Source organism: Taudactylus pleione, unplaced genomic scaffold (genome assembly GCF_031769625.1).
Source record: "Taudactylus pleione unplaced genomic scaffold, aTauple2 ptg000497l, whole genome shotgun sequence".
NCBI lineage: Eukaryota > Metazoa > Chordata > Amphibia > Anura > Myobatrachidae > Taudactylus > Taudactylus pleione.
The window spans coordinates 2,840,831-2,862,659 of record NW_028284899.1 but is presented as its reverse complement, the minus strand read 5'-3'; positions in this window follow the sequence as shown (position 1 = coordinate 2,862,659).

The window sequence follows — 21,829 nt, the reverse complement described above, 5'->3', positions numbered from 1 at the left end:
TATGCAAATCCCGCGATCACTAGCAAGACATTAGCACGCCCACTATGTTTTGCCGTTTGATTGCTGTATGAAATAAGACGCCAACCAGCCTGACACAAGACGCCCACTTCCCCTTAGTAACATATGTCATCTCGAGGAAATGTATGAACAATCTGTAACATCGGCTGACATCGGACCCATACGCAGCACTTGTGGCTGACCATACCGTACCGCAAGCACTGCGAGTGTTGCTGTGTTTAATTCAGCTATGTGATGTGTATGCTGACGCTGCGTCTTTATTATGCATGCCCCTGAAATGGCGTTCCAACGCACAGACACGCCTGTGTTCGCACCACCACACCCCCGTTACCATCGACCACCCCCTGTCACCACCCACAAATGGCACGTCCTGTCACTCATGCTTGCGGAGCGTCTATGTACTGGGTGCGGTCACTTCCCGATCGCAGTGTCAGGTTCGCACACGCGCACTGAGTCTTGAACACATGCGCAGATTGCAAACATCGGCAGGCTGCGTACGAACGCAGCCTTGTGACCAGATCTGAATCAGGCCCCAAATCCACTTAAATAACATTTGAGCTAATTGTTTCTCAGACAGGGTGATTCAAGTAACTGCAAGATGCCTCACACATGGTTGTTACACGGGTATGTTGCCACGAGCAATTCAGTTATTAGCCCTGGGATCTGCATTGCTCTCTGGAAAAGATCTTAATAACACTCAATTTGCTCCCAGCTCCAGGCTAACCACTGATTTTTCATCCCTATGTGAAAACTAGATTTATAATTTGCCACAAGGGGTCCATAGCATTCCTGTATACTGATTAGCAGATACATAATAACTGTACAATGTATATCAACTATTCTACAAACAAATACATGTAGAAATAATTCCAATATGCAGTAATTGACCTAATCCAGAAAGTTTTCCGCATCAGTGCCAGATTAATATCCAATTAGTCCTGAAGCTGAAATTTATGAAGGGCCTATTGTCTGCAGCGGCAGGGATTTGTCAAACGCTGCTGCAGTGTAACTAGAAATGTGGGGGCGTGACCAGAGTGGTGTGGGTGTGGTCTAATAGGGGATGTGGCCTGTGTAATGGGTGTGACTATCTCCACTGAGGTCTTATTAAAGGTGGGTACACACTAGACAATATGTCCGGCGGATCGGGTCAACATATAATCCACATTGGCGTGTGTATCCACTATGAACGAACATGCACGCTCCGGCGAGGTCGTTCATCGCATGGACAGATCGAGCCTACATGCTGCTCAATCCATCAATGTGATGAACGATCCCATGCGTTTGGATGCGGACGGTGAACGACATATCGTGCATTCATTCACCAGGTCGTGTGGTGTCAAACGACCGCACGAATATGTCTTCTGTCGCATCGTGCATCGACCGGTACACACATCGTGTAATGTGTACCCAGCATTAGTTAGCACCTACATTCAACCACTTTACAGTGGAGCTACTGTATAACAATAAACAGGTTGGGTTTGTTTGTGAACATGTGTGAACTGTAGAATAGTTTAAATTAATAAAAAAAAAGAATCCAAAATTGTTCACTGATTATTGGCATATTTCTATAAGTGTTTATCCCACATCCCTAGCCGCTGCTGTAAATTAATAAATGAAGTGCCTACTTAAGCTGGGTACACTGTGTAAGATAATTGATACCGATGGAGCGTTTATCGGATCGGTGTGCACCCATACACACTGAGCAATTTCTTGATAAGTATGTGTTACGATCCTCTAGCAATTGCTAGGACCGAGATGGATGTGTTGGAGATACGTGGCACATCGAAGAACAAACACAAGAAGGATAGTTAAATCATGGTAGTTTACTAAATAAATGATATGATGGACCAGTGAAAACACAACATATCATTGGTGCATTAAGGAGCTGAAACCATAGGACAGTCAATAGAATATACTGTAGGTTTACAGTCCAAACTAAAGTTGTTAAATGGCCAGGAGGCCTAGTAGACAGCAATGCTTGAAACGTGGTGAAGAAGCAGGATTGCTGGATGGCCTGGAGGGCCTAGCAGACAGTGGTGCTTGAAACGTGGTGTTGAAGCAGGGTTGCTGTACGGCCTGAAAGGCCTAGTAGACAGCGGTGCTTGAAACGTGGTATTGAAGCAGGATTGCGGTTTGGCCTGAAAGGCCTAGTAGACAGCGGGGCTTGAAACGTGGTGTTGAAGCAGGATTGCTGTATGGCCTGAAGGGCCTAGTAGACAGCGTAGCTAGAAACGTGGTATAGAAGCAGAATAGCTGTATGGCCTGGAGGCTCTGTAGACAGTGATGCTTGAACCGTGGTGTAGAAGCAGGATAGCTGTATAGCCTGCAGGGCTCTGTAGACAGCGATGCTTGAACCGTGGTATAGAAGCAGGATAGCTGTTATGGCCTGGAGGGCTTAGTAGACAGCTATGCTTGAACCGTGGTATAGAAGCAGGATAGCTGTATGGCCTGGAGCGCCCTGGAGACAGCGTTGCCCAGGGTGCTTGGGTCCCTTAAAAGCCGGTGAGCAGAATACACGCAGCTTGTAGAAAATATAGCTGGAAGTCTGGATGCACAGAGAGCAGGTGCATAACCAAAAGTTCCACATGAAAACTCTATAGCCGACCGGGCGGCGACAGTCCAGGAAGTTTAAATAGGATCAGGTGCCAATCAGGCAACACTAGGAGGAAACATGTGAAATCCTCTGATGTCTGGGTCTCCTAGCAACCGGCAACCTAGAAGCATGGTCAGGATCAGGAGGAATACTGTCAGGAGACAAGTCCTGGACTGGACTTGTAACAGTATGTACTTTCCTTTGACCTCTATAATGGGATCTCTACAACGGGACCAATTATCGGCTGATCAATCAGATAATTGGATAGTGTGTAGTACCACACTGGGACTCATCACAAAAAGAAGTACCATATAAACCTCTATGTACGTTTTTAAATACATATCATATTGTACATTTTCACATATTTACAGAATAGATATAGCAGTTTATACACATTTACCATATTGTAAAATACATTTATACGTATCATGAACTACAAATACACTTGTCAGAACATTCATTATCTGAAATTTCAATGCACTTACTCCTACAAATATCTACTATTTTATATAGTCATCATCTTAGAATAGTGTATGTACATGCATTTATTCTAAACATATACATAAATTCCCTTTTTAGTTGTAAATATATGAATGTATGGTATTGGTAACCACCAAGGGTGTTACAGAATTTTTGAATCCTTACAAGTAATTCCAGATATCTATCCACAACAAATGGAAAGCAAAACACTTGCAAGCTGCGACTGTGTGGTCAATGCAGTTGTGGGCGATGCCCACAGTGTGCCGCTGCTACGGCATTGGAGCAATAGTACAGCAAATCGTACCACTTACACGCAGATTATTCCCTGATATTATATATTTTTTTCTCAGCGACATACAGTAGGGGTGCGAACAAAAGTACACACTCTCGGGGCTACAGGAATTGAAGCATATGCTAGATCGCCGGCATAGCCCGCAATCAAAACGACCCCCTATGTGAGCATAGTTCCTAAAAGGAATCTTGTCTTTATGGTGTCTTTTAATATACTTGTTTGTTTTCTTTTATATATAAATTTGTATTATATTTTTATATTCATGTTTATGTATGTTTATATAAATATGTATTGCTAACATAAGAAGAGTCCCACATGTATTTCTTTTAGCGATTTTAAACAAATATTACAAGTGGATCGCTTCAAGAGTATTTAGATGTCGCTGTATGCGTACTGATGTGTCCAGAAGGGGGAGCATGAGGTGAGGTGAGGCTTAAGGATAGTGAATAGAGGTCAAGAGAGGGAAGGCTTAGTAAAGCAAATGTTAGTAAGGAGTTGGGGAGGTGATAACTGAGAGCAACAGAGAGGTAAGTAGGAGAGAATAGCCGGATACAATGGCCTTTATATGATGAGAAGGAGAGGAGGGTAAGATATGTGACTGGGAGGTGCAGTATGGATAATGTGGGATGTCTACTCCACTTCCTTATCTGTTTCTGTGTCTAAAGTGTGGCTGAGGCAGAATCCCTGGTAGGAGAGAGGCTCTCAGGGAGCTGTATGTGATGTAGTGTCAGAGTAGGTACAGGAAGCTGAGGGGTCTATGCAGGGGGTCTATGCCTGATGTGTATGTGTCTATATATATATATAGAAACCCATAGAGAAACCACCAAATCAATGGCGTGAGGGCACTCACCAGTCTTGTGCAGCAAGGTATATCAATTTAATTATATATACACATATCTGTGCACCGAGGATTGCTCGGTGCCCAGAGTCGGGTGAGATTGTGCCAACAGCCACAAAATGGAGGAGGCCAGGAAAGTGGATAATTTATGCAGAAGTGGGGACTATATAGCTTACTCTATGATTCTGGTATGCGGTGACCGCTATAAACTGGGTCTCAGGAAACACAAAGGAGACAAAGTTCTGTGCAGCACGAGCCTCCCCTCCCTGGTGGCGATCAGACAGCAGGATATGGAGCTTTGGCTGGGAGAGATGCATGGAGTTCAGAATTATCTATATGGATACCTAATTAAAACCTCTATGCAATCCTGTCTATACCTTCTAAAATCCTGCCTATACCTTCTAAAACTGTCGCAATTTAGCGTAATGAGTCGCACAGTAAATAAATGCTTTCAGACTTTGAATGTGGTTCCAAAGCACAAAAAGTTATTATTCAGTATAAAAACAGATGGTTTCACGCTGTGATCTAAAGACAATTAGCGCAAATAAATCATACAGACCCAAGGTACAGTTGTTATATACACACGCGCTCTGAACCCAGATACCGGCATCAGCATTAGAAACCTCCGTCAACAGCACAGCAAGAAGACTCAAGACTGGAGTCAGAGAGCGCACATATATACTCTTACAGGGATAGGCAATACAATAGGCAAGTTTGACATGATTCCATTGGTTTTTCTTAAAGGTGCTTCTGTTACAAGATAGTTCATAGGTCAATTCGAATGGACACAAACAGCCTCTAACAACCCTTTGTGTCCTTTTACCCGCTGCATACTAATCTAAGCTGGTAACATTACACAGTACATTTTAATGTTTTAACTCTCTATAGTCCATAGTTTGCAGACGCATGTTGCAATCTTCTTACAGATGATACCGGAAATCTGTGGAGACACAGTGGATCAGTACAACACCAAACACGGTCTGCTTACCATGTACTAAACCTTAGATATCAAATAACCTTTATTACACAACATTAATAATTACTGCATAAACCTTGGATATTACACTTTAATGCTAGGGAACCTTTTATGTAAGTGTGCAGTGTGTAAGTATTGGGGAATTGGGAAAAGACGCTAGTTACCGTTGTGCGACTATGTGCTTTGTGGAGTACACCGTGGTATGTGTTTTGCAGGGGTAATAATTTTATATGTTTTAATGACTGTCTGTATTTACATGGTGAGGACTTTTAACTTCTTTCTATTGCGTGGGAATCGCACGACAGATAAAAGCATTGCCGTATGTACTTATAATGGCGAGTTTCACTAAAATGGCGCTGGGCGGCCAGTCGCAAAATGGCGTCTCATTGCCATTCACAAAATGGTGTCGCCCCAATCTAATTTTAAACGATCCTGTCTGAGCCAATTATCCAGCTTCGACAGTCCACCCTTCGATAGCAAACAACATGCTATCATACTCTGATCTGAAAATTAATTTAGGCTTACATTATGACATATTATTAAATGTTATATTATGTGATGGCACAAGGTGGTTCTTAATCCATCAATAATGTGTCTCTAGAAGGGGACATAAAACTACCCCTATACGCACACCGCAGATCTTGTGAGATCTTGGGAAAGATGTGGGGATGCACCAATCCTATAACGGAAGTTTTGAGGGGGAATAGGGACTTACATTATTTAAAATAACATTTTAATAACACATTTTATGCATGTCTAAATATTATACATTATATGATGGTATCTTCTAGTTCTGTGTTGTAATACAGTTCTACATTTACCTCAGTATTCATATTGTTACTACTGACCACCATCATAATTTCATTCTTCCGGTTTACCTTATCTTTACATTTTCCACATTTCAACACAGTAGGAACACACCTGACACATATGCCAATTACTATGATGACAACCAGTATAAGGATCAGGAGTTTACCTATGCTCGCAATCATTTCCTGTACCCACTCTCCTAGACTTGAGAACCATTTCACTGGGTTCAACCATGAAACCCATTCCTCTACCTTCTCCTCTACTTCAGCCACTGAAGCATTATGGTTCTTTCGAAATTCCCATTTTAGATGCAGAATTTCATCCATCTTCCGGTCTATTTCCTCCTTGGGATCGCTGGTATCGTTTGTAATGTAAGTGCAACAATTTACTCCAAATTGGGTGGCCAAAGTTACGCAATACCCTCCGGTGACAGCTGTTAAATAATTTAACACTAAGTTCTTTCTTGTATGCTTGCAATTCCCTACCTGTATACCTGAATGTGTCATCATACATCTCTGCGATATTATCTATCAATTTAGCAAGGTCTTGGATATATCTGAAATTTAGTGTACCAAAAGTGATCCTGGTGGGATCCAGTGCTACCAAAACTTGAAAGCCAGTTGTCTCACTAATTAACTGAGTGGCTTTATGCACGTCAGCAGGTATCATATTTCTTTTGTCTCTATGTTCATATTGTGTGTGAAGATATGGTGATGGTGTGTTTTTATGAATACCAAGTATTTCACCATGTGTGAGGGTCATAACCTCTGGGACTACTCTTCCCAGGTAACACAAACCTTCAGAATTCAGAGAGAGCCACTTATACGCTTTCCTTCCACATATAAAATATACACCATCAGGGAGAACATAAGGAATAGTATGCATCATGATCATCAAACACATTTCCCTCACAAATGATCCTATATCAGGTTCTCCCATCTGGCAAATACATGTTTCTGGTTGTATAACCTTAGCACAGTACCCTTCTGATATTCTACCAATCATTTCTTTGGTGTTACTCAGTGTATATTTATACCGTGGGTGTCTTCCACCTGACCTTCCACCTTCATAGGCTCACGGTCAGCTCTTTGTGAGAAGGTCTTTGTCTGGTTATTCCCAGTCACTTCCCACCTTCCTGGTTCATTAGAGTTGGTGATGTTTAAACATATAAGTGTTTTATCTCTCTGGTACTGGTGGAGTTTAAAATGGGGTGGTTTGGTATTAAGAAATTTTCCATCCAAAGTCTTCCCTTTTTGCAATTCTAAAATTTCAGAGATATTTAATGGGAATGACACTAATCCTACATTATGTTGTCCTTGGGGCACGTGAGAGCACACCCAACAGTCAGTTTGGTTCAAAATTTTGCCCACCATGGTGTGATAATCCTCTTAAGGATACCCACCCCAATACTGATTATACTTAGGTTGACACCGTTGGATGCAATTCTCATCAATTACGGACCCATAGAACTCACAAATACAATAATCCTCAGACGATAAACCTTCACACTGTCTCCGAGTATCCGAAAATAGCAGATCTCTTAACAATTACTGTACTAAGATTGGTCAGACACTCCACTGATTGGCATAGCACTCCTCCTCTCGACTCCACTCCATCAATACTGCGATTAGCTCCCATCTCCACTATCGGTCCCCCGTCACAGAAACCAGAAATCCCCGAACAAACCAGGATGATGGAAACTCTGGAAGAGAATACAAAAATGAACACAGCAGACCAGTCCATTGCCGTAGCAAGGATCTGCAAATTTCTTTAGTTCAGATATATCACTGCAACCTTTTAACTCTCCCGGAACAAGCTCACGATCGACAGGTCCACGTTATCTGCCTCGTCTCCGCCTTGTTTCTCCACCGGTTGGTTGACCTTCTTGCAGTGAGTGGAATTGACCCAGGTATCTCTCTCGGCCACCTTCAAATATGTGGTACTCGTCAGCAACACCTGATATGGACCTTCCCAATGATCAGTCAAACAACCTGAATGCAAGAAATTTCTGATCATAACATATTCTCCAGGTTCAATATCATGACAGTTTGTTTCAGGCATATCATGGGACAACAATTTCAGTTTCTGCTGTTGCTGTTTTAACTGTTTACTTATTGATATAAGATACCTTACAGTTACCTTGTTGTTACCTTTCAAATCTTCCTGCGGACTTATAATCAAATGAGGTTGTCTACCAAACAGTATTTCAAAAGCGGACAGATTTAGAGGGGGTCTAGGAGTGGTCCTTATGCTATGTAGGACCAACGGTAATGCTTCTGGCCATCCTAGTCCAGTCTCTGCCACGATCTTACTTAATTTATTTTTAATAGTACCGTTCATCCTCTCCCCCTTGGCACTGGCTTGCGGTCGGTAGGGAGTATGAAGTCGACTATTAATACCCATCAGTTTACACATATTTTGAAAAACATCACCTGTGAAATGAGTACCCCTATCACTCTCGATAATTTTAGGGATACCGTATCTGTACACAAACTCCTGAGCAATTTTCTTGGCAGTAAACGCAGCAGTATTAGTGGCAGCTGGGTATGCCTCAACCCAATTGGAAAACACATCAGTGCACACTAATACATACTTGAGATTCCTGCCGGGTGGTAATTGGATTAAATCAATTTGTATTACCTGGAAAGGTCCGTCAGTCGGAGGAATGTGGGATGGTTCGGTAGGGATCATTTTCCCAATGTTTTTCCTCAAGCAGGTCAGACAGGACATTGCTCACTTTTCCACTTGAGAAGAAAAACCCGGTACGCACCAGTATGCTTTCACCAATTTACACATACCTTGCTCTCCCAGATGAGTCAGACCGTGCGCTGCCTCAGCTAGGCTTGGGTAGTATGCCTTGGGAGCCACTGGCTTACCTTGTCCATCTCTCCAGAGTCCAGAGGACTCTTGCCCACATCCCTTGGACCTCCAGACTGACTTTTCCTGGATAGGACACAAATTTTGCATCTCAATTAATTTCAGCATATCAATTGTTTGAAAAGTTATGATTTGTTCAGTTGGTACATTCATTTTTAACCCTGCTGCCCATTTTGCAGCTTTGTCTGCCCTGTTGTTGCCCAGTGACACTGGATCATCCTCACATATATGGGCTTTACACTTAATTACTGCCACTGCCTTTGGCAATTGGATTGCTGTTAGTAGTCCTTTTATATGTTTGGAATGTGCAATTGGTGTGCCTGCTGCTGTCATAAATTTTCTCAGACGCCATAAGGCACCTAAATCATGTACTACTCCGAAGGCGTACCTAGAGTCAGTGTAGATATTAGCAGATTTACCTTCCGCTAATTCACACACTCTCTTTAGTGCCACCAGTTCCGCCACTTGGGCCGAGTGTGGTGGGCCTAAAGGTTCGGCTTCTATGACGTCCTCGTCATTTGCCACAGCATAACCTGTACATAACTCTCCAGTGTCAGTTTGTCTATGACAACTCCCATCCGTGTAAAATGTCACATCTACATTTTCTAAAGGTGTATCCCGTATGTCAGGTCTTGCAGTAAAGGTTTGATTCAGATATTCCATACAATCAGGTGCATCAATATACCTGCAGAACTCACCTGTCGCCAGTGGTTCACCTCTCTCTACCCTTTGTGCATCATGTTGCACATATGGTAAATATGTAGCTGGGTTTAACGTACTGCACCTTTTGATAGTGATGTTTGCAGGTGCTATTAAGGCCAGTTCCCATTTTGTGAACCTAGCTGAGGAGACATGTCTAGTTTGGGCAGAGTTTAGCAAAGCAGATACAGCATGGGGAGTATAGACAATCATATCATGGCCCAATACTACAGCCTCACTCTTACTGACCAATAGAGCAGTTGCTGCTACACTTCTTAAACACGTTGAGAGTGATCTTACCACAGTGTCCAATTGTGCACTGTAGTATGCTACGGCCTACTGGCATCACCATGTTTTTGTGTGAGGACACCTGCTGCACAACCATCGGCTTCCGTACAATACAAATCAAAAGGTTTTTCGTAATCAGGTACTCCCAATGCAGGTGCTCTTGTCAGACTATCCTTAAGATTAAGGAAAGCCTGCTCTGATTCCTCTGTGTGTATAACATGATCGGGCTTTGAGGAAGAGACTAAGGCCCTCATTCAGAGCCGTACGCTCTGAGCAGAGTGCACGCTCTGAATGAGGGCCGCCCTCCATAATTATGGAGCGTCCTCCTGGACGCTCGTATAGGTGTGGGTCACCACCCACAGCCTATACGAGCGTGCAGTTTGATGGCCGCGATGGTCTTGACCATCGCGACCATCGCCACTGCGAGCCGGAGCCTGCGGTTGAGGTTTTCAACCGCAAGGCCCGGAGTGATTTTGGCTCTATCAGAGCCAAAATCACTCCCACTGACATCACTAGTGATGTCAGTGGGCCGGCTTCTGACGGTAGGCGTTCCCTTGGGAACACCCCATCAGGGAGGCACGCCCCCGGCACACCCACCAAAGGGGGCGTGCTGTCAATCAACATCGACAGCATGCCCCCTTTGATCAGACACAACGAGCGAAGGAAAGTCCTTCGCTCGTCGCATCTGGCGCATGCACACGACGGAGCTCCCACCATCGTGCACATGCGCAGTGCACAACATCGACCCACTTGCAAGCGGACAACCAGGCTGCTTCCACGCACCTAATCCCTTTTTGACTACCTTTCAACTGCTAGCATGTAGGCATTCAAATAGCACCTACCCTTTTTAGTGATCTTGTCAACCTTCTACCTAGTTCACAATCACAATTTAGCCAAAACTGTGCAGTTCAATTACAATGCTCAAATAACCCTAACTGATCATTGAATATTGTAATCACAGTGGGAGCCAAACCTACAACAAAGACAACAACTACACCTGCTTATGTGTTAGAACGGTATCTACTACCAAGCTACTAGGTCGACCCTTGCGCCTAGTCCTACGATACCCTTAACTAGGGAACTCTTGTCCCTACCAACAAATACTCACTGTTACACACCCTTTTCCTGCGCAGAAAAATACACATTTTCCCAGACTATGGCAACACTGATCAATGTATGTACAACAATGCTATCTATCAATATCACTGTGCACTCTCAACAGCTTTGTTCAAAACACATGGCAGCAATACCGGAAGTACGTATACGCTATTGTGCGACTAGTCGCATACACAATAATGCGACTACTACACAACACGTATTATGACTTTTATGCTATAATGCGACTTGGTCGCATACACAATACTGCGACTTCCCCTTTTTAACACAAAAAAACTATCGATGAAGGAAAACAAACTTTTTCCTCCCTCGTCCCTGGATTCTCAATCAGCGCTCCTAAAGCCACAATAACAGGTAGTGGACTCTCAGCAACAAAGTGGTAGCAGATTTCGAAGGCACAATGCGTTCTCCTGCTATGGCGCCTCCACCCGTTTGCTGAGAGATCGCTACCGAGTGTTACCAAGTGACCGGTAGCGTGATTAACACTGCGAGCCCCCAACTATGGATACCTAATTAAAACCTCTATGCAATCCTGCCTATACCTTCTAAAATTGTTGCAATTTAGCGTAATGAGTCGCACAGTAAATAAATGCTTTCAGACTTTGAATGTGGTTCCAAAGCACAAAAAGTTCTTATTCAATATAAAAACAGATGGTTACACGCTGTGATCTAAAGACAATTAGCGCAAATAAATCATACAGACCCAAGGTACAGTTGTTATATACGCACGCGCTCTGGGTCCACATACCGGCATCAGCATTAGAAACCTCCATCAACAGCACAGCACGAAGACTCAAGACTGGAGTCAGAGAGCGGACATATATACTCTTACAGGGATAGGCAATACAATAGGCAAGTTTGACATGATTCCATTGGTTCTTCTTAAAGGTGCTTCTGTTACAGGATAGTTCATAGGTCAATTCGAATGGACACAAACAGCCTCTAACAACCCTTTGTGTCCTTTTTCCCGCTGCATACTAATCTAAGCTGGTAACATTACACAGTACATTTTAACTCTCTATAGTCCATAGTTTGCAGACCCATGTTGCGATCTTCTCACCGATGATACCAAAAATCTGTGGAGACAAAGTACGCTCGCAAGCGGGTCGATGTTCCCCACTGTGCATGCACATGATGGAGGGAGCTCCGTCGTGCGCATGCGCGAGATCCGGGGCGCGACGGGCTTACCATCACTCCGGGTCTCGCACCAAAGGGGGTCTCCCATGGGAACGCCTACCGTCTGAAGCCGGCCCCACTGACATCACTAGTGATGTCAGTGGGAGTGATTTTGGCTGATAGAGCCAAAATCACTCCAGGGCTTGTGGCAGGGAGACCCTACCGCAGGGTCTCCGTCGCAAGTCCGATGGTCAAGACCATCGCGACCATCCCTTTTGGCCGCTCGCATATGCTGTGGGTGGTCACCCACAGCTATGCGAGGGGCCAGGAGGCCGCTCCATTTTCATGGAGGAGGGCCCTGATTCAGAGCGAGCGCTCTGGTCAGAGCGTTCAGCTCTGAATCAGGCCCACTATTCACTTTGGTTAGCTCCGATTTCTCAGAGCTATTTATCAATTGTTTACAACACTTTCCCCATTGTGAGGTCTCTCGCTATTAGCATAATGCAGCTGCAGAATACATCACATCCTGTGGCCATGGGGACATCTGCATTGCCTGGGAATAGCTGGAGCAGGAGACGGGACAGAGCATGGGCAGGCACACATGGGAATAGTAATAATCATTACCATGCAGTAATAGCCCTGTTTGGTGCCACAGACATTGTAATTTAGCTGTCCCATAAAAAAGAAAAAAGAAGAAAAATAATAGAGTACTATTATATGGTGCATTCTTTATCACCCAACTATTCCACACATAATTATGATAATTCAATAACTATTAAAATAACAAATCTTTATTGGTATTATATTAAAACTAATATACAAGGGACACCAATACGGCGAAATATAAAAACAATAGAATTATTCCTAAACAGGAATGTAAACAATAATATTGTGAATGATATCAATGAATAAAGTGAATTAAAAACTATCCAATTATCACTGTTGTATGTTATCTTTAATGTATGTTATAAAGTAAATTAAATCTCTGAGTATAGTATATCTCTATTTATAAGGACCTTTCAGAACATTTATATAGTGTCAGTTGTTGTCTAAACACCATATATTATATATTAGAAACAACTAAGATCTGTGTTTCCCTATTAGCTTCAATCCACAATATAGTGACTACTAGTGCTATTATGCAAACTATATCCACCTGTATCTTTAACTTGTTACTATTGCAACAGAGAAGATTAGACAGATAGATTGTATAATTATATTGCAACAATTGTTGCCTATATCCAAAATCTCCTACTCAGAGGGAATTTGAAAATACTATCTGCAAGTATGGATATGTTTAGTGCATTAGCACAATCTATTCTCCACTTGAATAATACAGGGAGAAAGAGAAACAAAATAAAGTGCAATTCTGTTTTATATAGTATATATTATAAATAGCATATCCATTTTTTATATATTTGGATCATTAAATTCTATGAATACTAACAACAAATTTATTTTCTTATATATTTATATATTCCTGAAAGGATAACCAAAATATAAATAATATATGCTACAATATATGGTAATAGAGCTCATAGACTGTTCCACACTCTCTGGTGCAGGATCGAATTCGTCTTAATTTAGCTGTCCCATAAGACTTTTACTTAAAACATACGTCTTAATGTGCTACTTTATACTACATCCTTTGTAACCAAACAAAAAAACTATTTAGTAACTATTAGCGACAAAGGGACTGATTCAGCAGCAGATGCAATGCCCATATTTACGTAGAATGAGTAATTATTTGCCATTGCATGTAATTCCTATTGCACACGCATCGCGATTACTTAGTGATTACGTACGCACAGAGGATCCATTTGTAGAGTGAGTGTCATGTGGCCAGCGTTTGGGGTATGTAACGGGGGTGGTTAGGAGCGGGGGGCATGTACAGTATCAAACCCTAGGGGTCTATTCATTATAACTAAAATGGCCCATTGCACAAGCAGAAATGCTAGTTTCTGCATATTTAAGGTAACAGGTCATTCTGATATTCAGCATACTACAAAAACATAAAGTTTTCGGAGTTTGCCTGCGAGAACAAACCCCATCTTCATGTAGAATCCGCACTAGATTACACACAATTGCCTGATAATAATTATCCTTTATGCAGGGCTGGCCAAGCGTCAGAGCACCCTGTGCCGGTTCTCTCTAGTGCGCCCCTACATCGCGCGCGACCGAAAATGGGGGTGTGACCTAATTACCATAGGCCATGCCTCCTACGTGACGTTATTTGGAGGCGTACCCGCATGGCACACCTCCAAACAATGTCAGGCTGCAGGGGGAGAGCCTCACTAGCCGAGCTTCCCCCAGCCTTCTCCCATCACTGAATGGGTGCCGCGCGCATGAGTGGAGTATCCATTCAGACTCCGGGGTCCGGCACCGCCGCACAGCTGTGGCGGTGGGGATCCCCAACCTCCGCCACTTCGGCCCACGGGTTAAACAGCAGGACAGTACTGTCCTACTGAAATCGGGATGTTGGGGAGGGGTGCGCCCTCTATGGGTGGTGCCCCTGTTCGACCGCACGGGTCAAACACCACTAGAGCCAGCCCTGCCTTTATGTACCAACATCATAGCTGTTTTTGTAACCAATACTGCACAGCATTTGGTTGGTGGTGCTCCCAAATATTAATGGGTCTATACATTATGTTAATTATCGGGGTCACAATAATTACCATTCCATCTCGCCTCGAGCGCCGGAGCAATTCATCATTGCTCCAGCGCGGAGACAGCTGATCGGAAAAACAGCTGTCTCTCAGAGTTTTTTCTCTGCTCCTTTCGGAGTAGTGAGACTACAGGCATGTGCACAAGAGCCCCCGACGTCCACCGGAAGGAGCCAGACAGGGGTGGAGGGATCCATAGGGAAGGAGCGGAGTGTGATCTACAAGCTGGAGCAAACGCTATCTGAAGATGGCGAATGCTCTCGCTGTCAAGCTCCGAAAATATTGTATTTTTGGAGCTTGAAGAATTCTGTCCCCATACTAGTATATGGGGACAGCGGGCCATTCCACAATAGAAAGGTGTTTTACCTTCTTGATGAATGGCCCGATAACTTAATTTCACCAATTGCAGGTGAAAAGTGATGATGAATAGGTCACTAAGTATTCAAACTTTCTATATGATTTTTGCAAGAGAGCAAAAACAAGACATAAATAGCCTTTTGGGGCACACTTATTAAGTAGTTACAGAAATTGACAACAATATTATAAAACTTTACTTTTAACATATACTGTATAACCCCTAATAAAGATTTTCATGTTCACAGGTGAGGTATATCAATATATATGAAACACGTAGTAAATCAAAATAGTAGTATAATCAGAGTAAATATGAAAAGGTTCCCTTTAATACTGATTACAATATCAGTTAAACAGTAGGTGTATGGTTGTTCGCACAACCATACAGTGTGTGCCCAAGCTTGGTGTGTGCCCAAGCTTGGCTCTGCACCACCAAACATTCTGCACCACCAAATTGATTGTGTGAGCAAAACATGGGACGTGTTCAAAATCACCCAGCTATAATACCTTCACAATATTTGTGGCATTGTCAGAAATCACAAATCCTGAGGAGAGTCCAAGTGGGGTAAGCCATTTTGCAATTACTTCCCTTAGTTTTGCTGAGGTTGGCAATAGTATGAGTCTTAGTGAAGCTGGTGATACAGAGAGTAGCCTGCCTCTGAATGAGCTGGTGTTTGTTAGATGCTGCTGCTGACGGCAATACACCCACCCAGTGGGCTGCCAAAGTCAGTTTGCCTTGTTCCGCTGGTCCACATACTGTATCTGTGGTTAAGTGGATAGTGGGTACTATAGTATTTTGGAGGCCACTAATTAATTTTTTTTTAATGTCCATGTACAGGCTGGGAATTGGTTTTCTAGTGAAGTTGAATCTAGATGGGATTTGGTAGCGGGGACACAGGACCTCAATTAACTGTCCAAAACCCACTGCATTAATGGCGTATATTGGACACAGCTCTAATACCAGCATAGTTATTATGGCCTCAGTGATCCGCTGTGCAACTTGGTGACAGCTGTCATACTTGCTTCCTCCAATCAAAGGATTGTTTAACAGTTAAAAGTTTTTTTAAACTACTACTAGTAGCAGTCTTCTTGGTCCCTTCAGGGGTGAAGATCCACTCTTATCAGCAGCAGGCCTAGCGCTCAAGGATTCTTCTGAGGAATCCTGGATAGGGAACAATTCAGTTAGTCTTATCAAATTGAATGCAGGACTACTTCTGACCATGATTGAGGATATTGATGATGAAGGTTTTGGAGGTCGAGATTGCAGATTGCAGGTGCTTGGATCTAGCAGAGCGAAGGGAGTTAGCTGACGCTGGACTGCTTGTTGTTACTTTTTTGGCATGTTTCTGATTTTGCCAAAAACTTTTCATGCACGCGCTGCAAATTACATAATAGGGAGGAGGTTCCTAGATTATCCCTACATCTACTTACTGTGGCTTTACAAATGCTACAGATGGCAAGAAAACTGTTGTCCAGATTTGGGTAAAAATAATTCCACACGTAAGAGGTGGATTTTTTCATTTTATGCCCAAACCTAACAATGGCCTTCTTATAATGGGCAAAAAATGCTTTCACTGGTGACTCACTTACACAAACAACATCCTCATTATCAACATCCTCATCATCAACAGCCTCATTATCAACAGCCTCATTATCAACAGCCTCATTAGTGCCTGCATTAACTACACAAATATCTCCCTCATCCTAATCCACTTTTACTGTAGAATTCTCAATGTCTAGGTCATCAACTTCTTGACATGGTGCTCATCCCCACATTGACAGAGGATGCAGAAATGGAGGAAGTAGGCTTCTCTATGAGTACAGAAATGTCAGGTTTACACATAGCACTCGTGGACACACTTGGGGCCTGATTCAGCTAGGAACGCAGTTGCGAAGACATGCGGTCGATTGTTGCATTCTGCGCATGCGTATGCATTGCAGTGCGCGTGTGCGAACTAGCAATTGTGATGGAAACTGTGTTTGCAGAGGCTACACAGACCCATTGCAGAGTGATTGACAGGAAGTGCCATTTGTGGGCGGTGACCTGGAGGTGGTCGGGGGAACGCAGGCGTGCCTGTGCGTTAGGACGGCGTTGCAGGGGTGTGCATAAACTATCTACTGCAATACCATACGCAGTCTGAGGCCTCATAGCGTGTGCTGATGTTAGCAATTCCTGAGTGAGCTCTGACCTGCCTTATCTGTGCATATGGGTCCAATGTTACTCAATGTTACCGATTGTTTGGCTATGTTGCCCAAGTATATGGATGTAAGGGGAAGTGGGCGCCCTCATGTTAGGCTGAGATTGCATTGCGAAAGCAAACATATACATATCACCGCTGGTATTAGCAACTGCATTGCGTGCATATAAGCAGACTTGCGATCCTTACTGAATCAGGTCCTTAGACTCTCCTCAGGGATTAGTGACATTCTGAACACACAGGGCCTGATTCTGCAAGGATCATAATTGCAAAGCTGCATGCAGGCTATAGATATATGATGTATGTACGCAGGCTATAGATATATGATGTATGCACGCAGGCAGCTTTGCAATTGCGATCCTTACAGATATGGTAATGCCAATGCAGCATCGGATAATCTGCGTACCATCGACCGGCTGCAGTGGCCCAGCCGGCCGCCTCAGTTTAGAGGAAGTGGCCAGGAAATCTCCGTCAGCCGAGGGAGATCCTGGCTTATACCCTCCCCCGCAACGGAACAAACATGTGAACAAACACCCTGGGGGATAACACACACATGTATAAACAACAACAACAACATTTTACTTTTTTTTATGTTTTCCACAAATGACAACTGCGGAGTCACACTGCTTACATCGCAATGGGGTATTGCCTAGGGAGTCACAGTGCAGCACCATTGTGTGACAGACAGTTAGACTAATAATAATAATTCCTGCACTATATAAAATAATAAACAATGAATAGCTATCTGCCTGTACTGTAAATCTAGCTCAGCCAATATTAACACTAAGGGGACTGGAATGGATACAGCACAGTAGCTGCCACTGGAGGTGGAGAGAAGGGACACAGGGCTGATTCAGCAAGGAACGCATGCTAGCAGAAGCACGCATCCGGCCGTTGCGAGAATATGCTAATCAATGCGTACGCACGGAGACTGCAGCACAAGATGCAGCAGTTAACAGACAAAAAAAATTATAATTGTAATATTATTTAACCCTTACCGCTGCTGTTATGCACTGTGAATAGAAACAGCACATGTGCATCATGCATAGCAGAAGTGTTAAATTAGAGCAGGCAGGGAAAAGTATCTATTTTCTGCAAAGCTGTCATCGCAAAAATGACAGCTTGTCGGAAGAGATACTTATGGAACAGAGGAATGATGAATTCCCCTGGTAAGTAGGTAGAGTTCTAAACCTAATTATCTCCATGTTTTTAAAGTAATAATGACTAGACCCCGAGTGTGGCGGATGGCACAAGATATCACACAGTACCTGTCAGCGGCGTCACTTACTGTAGTATCACCCAGTGCGGCTGGTTGGGGCTCCTGTTAGGATCTGCGCTTAGCAGATCATTGTTTAATTGTCATTGAGACACTGCATTTAATCCTGTCTGTGTGCTGATCACATGTGTTCAGTAATTAACTGTCTGCCTGTGTGCAGTATCAGCTGCTCACTAATTTATTTGTCAGTGTGCACAGGCCAGCTGCTCACTGGTCTGTCATTGGGGAGATTTACAAGGCTTCCTCTGATTGGACTTTGTATCTGTTAAATTACAGCCAGCCCTTCACACCATGCCGGTGATTGTCATTCAAGTTCCTGTGCCAGTTTACTGTGTTTGTTTGCTGCCGTTTGTGCCATCCAGGCGGCGCAGTCTGCATTCCACCTGCTCGTGTCGCTTGTGTCATCTAGGCGGCACGGTGTGCTTCCTCCTCTTGAAGCGCCAGTCTAGCCTGTCGGCTTGTGTCAACCCGATGACATACTCCGCAACTCAGCATTCCTAGTGCGCAATCCTGTGCATCGTCGCCAGTGTCATCCCGGCGCCATTGGTAGCAACTTTTTGTTCCCAGTGCGCAAACCAGCGCTCCATCGCTGTCATCCCGGTGGCACTGGTAGCTACTCAGCTTTCTATGTGCGCAAACCCGTGCACCATCGCCAGTGTCATCCCTACGTCTTTCGTCTAAGACCCATCAGCCCAAAGGATGCATCTAACCCTAGGGCCCCAGGTCACAACATGCCAAGGCAAACCAGCCCTCAAGGCTGCTTTACCAGCCCAAAGGCTGCATCTTGCTCCCGGCCATCAAGGCTGCTTCAACAGCCCATTGGCTGCATCACACCTTTGGTCCACTGGCCGCCTCTACCTACATCTAAATCGGCCCTCAAGGCTGCTCCAACACCCCAAAGGTTGGCTCTCACCTCTAGCCCTTTGGCTACCACCAATTCATGCAAATCAGCCCTCAAGGCTGTTTACACCAGGTCTAACCACGGCTAACCCTCAGTCCTTAACAGCTCCTTTCGTGTGTAAGGGGGCATGGCATAGCTCCACAAAGCCATGCCTCCTTATGTGGGCAAACCTTGGGGGGCATGACCGCCCCCGTTCTTGGCACAGCCACACAGTGGGCTTGCAGAGAGAGGCAGGGGAGAGGCTGCGAGCTGCCCCAGCAGCTGCTGGAGCGCTGGGTAAAGCAAGCTTTGCCTTACCCAGTGCTCTAGCAGCTGCTGGGGGCTGCCCACAGCCTCTTCCCTGCCTCTCTCTGTGCAGTGACACCTTCCGTGGGGGTGACACCAAAATAGCAGAGCCACCCGGTGCAGCCCGCACTCCCCTAGTGATGCCAGTGGCACCTGTAATTACTTTATGCCCATATTTCAAATACTAATGACACAAAAAAGTGTCCGGAATCGCATGATGCTAAGTAATTAAGTTAGGATTTGTCCATGTCTTTGTCAAATGTGTATGTTCCAACGTGCACTCAGATAGATTAGATTACAATGGCCATTATGTACAGACACATCGCCTGAAGGTGTGAAATATCAGTCACCACTGAATGACATAATGCAGTCCAACCATGGAAACACCACAGGACACAAAATGTAACATCTGAGCGTGAGCACAATAAAAGACTAACGGCAAAATATTCAGCACTGCAAGTTTTTGTTTTCATGTCATGTTTTTCTACAACTGCTATTCCTATATAAAAAAAAAAGCCAAAGTGATATACAGTACGAGTCCTATAGTTTAAAAGAAACATTACAGTGAAGACGCTCCGACATCCTAAAGAGCAGAAGGTAAGTCTATATTTAAGCAAGTGTTTTATTTTGAAATGTTCAATTTAGGTGACTGATTGAATGTTAAACATTTACAATAAGTTGCAGTAAATAAAAAAGATTCATAAAATATGTTTGAATATAAATGTGTGATATACTGTATGTTTACCACTTTGCAAACATATACCTGGTATCAGTTTTCATATAGAGGGGAGGAGATTCATTCTATATGCCCAGATATATATATATAGGGGTCTTTTATTTAATACAATGGGGTTTTGTGCACAGACGTATAGTATTTTTCAATAAGATGTTGCTTTTATTTTCTAAGGTGCACCAGAAAATGTACAGTTTACAGATTGTGTAGTGTATTATATGTGTAAATTACATTTTTTTTACCTGGGCCACCTGGGAGATGCCGAATGGAGAGGACCAGATAGGAAATGTTTTGGGGATGTGGAACTGTCAATCATGTCATCACTGCCCTGCCCCTGCTGTACAATTCCATACAAATGGGAGGTCTGGGGGAGGGGCAGCATCAAACAGCTGTGCGCAGATAGACAATGATGCAATTCAATTGTGTCTTCAAGCTCCCGGAACACTTACTGCACCAGGGAAATAAGTGGGTCCAGGGGTTGGAAGTCTGAAATCTGGGGGAGCTCCCCAAAATTTGTGAGTCTCCAGAACATTCTAGTAGAGTAGGCATACATGCTATAGTACTATTAATGAGATCCCGGATCTCCACTGTTGCAAGATTGACTCCTCTTACAATACAGCCCCCACCCACCAGAAGGAGTATCTCTTAGCGATTCACAGCCTGATTTATCTGCACCCTTTAAAAACTGCCTAATGCTTCTTCTAAGCATATAGTCTATGTACTAAGCCTTGGAGAGAGATAAAGTGGATGGGAATCAAGTACCAACCAATCAGCTCCTAATTGTGACAGTTTAACTCCATTCACTTTCTCTCTATAAGGCTTAGTACATAAACCTCATAGATACTAAAGGGCCATGTCAATTCAGTGTGAGATCCTTGAGGTTTACATAGTAATGTCACATTTTATATTACTTAGGGATATTTAGGTAATGATCTTCCAGACAAAGGAAAAAGGTGCCACCCAGAGACACCACAATAAGTTGAAAACCACAAGCCAAGTTTATTCCAAAGTTTCAGTGGGACACATCACTTTCATTGGTTCACTGATGAAAGCGGTATGTCCCGCTGAAACTTTAGAATAAACTTAAGGCCATATCCAATTAAAAGCAAGATTATCATGGTAAAAATCACTGTGGAAAACACTGCCATTTTTTCATTGCCGCGTGTAAGCACGCTCCTAATACTCACGGTATCTAATTGAAAGAAAATAGTTACTGTAATTTTTATCGCAAAAACCCGTGGGTAATAAAAACAAATTGGGATCAGCGTGAACCATCATTTTTTTTCTTCAATTGGATAACAGTAATAATATTTATT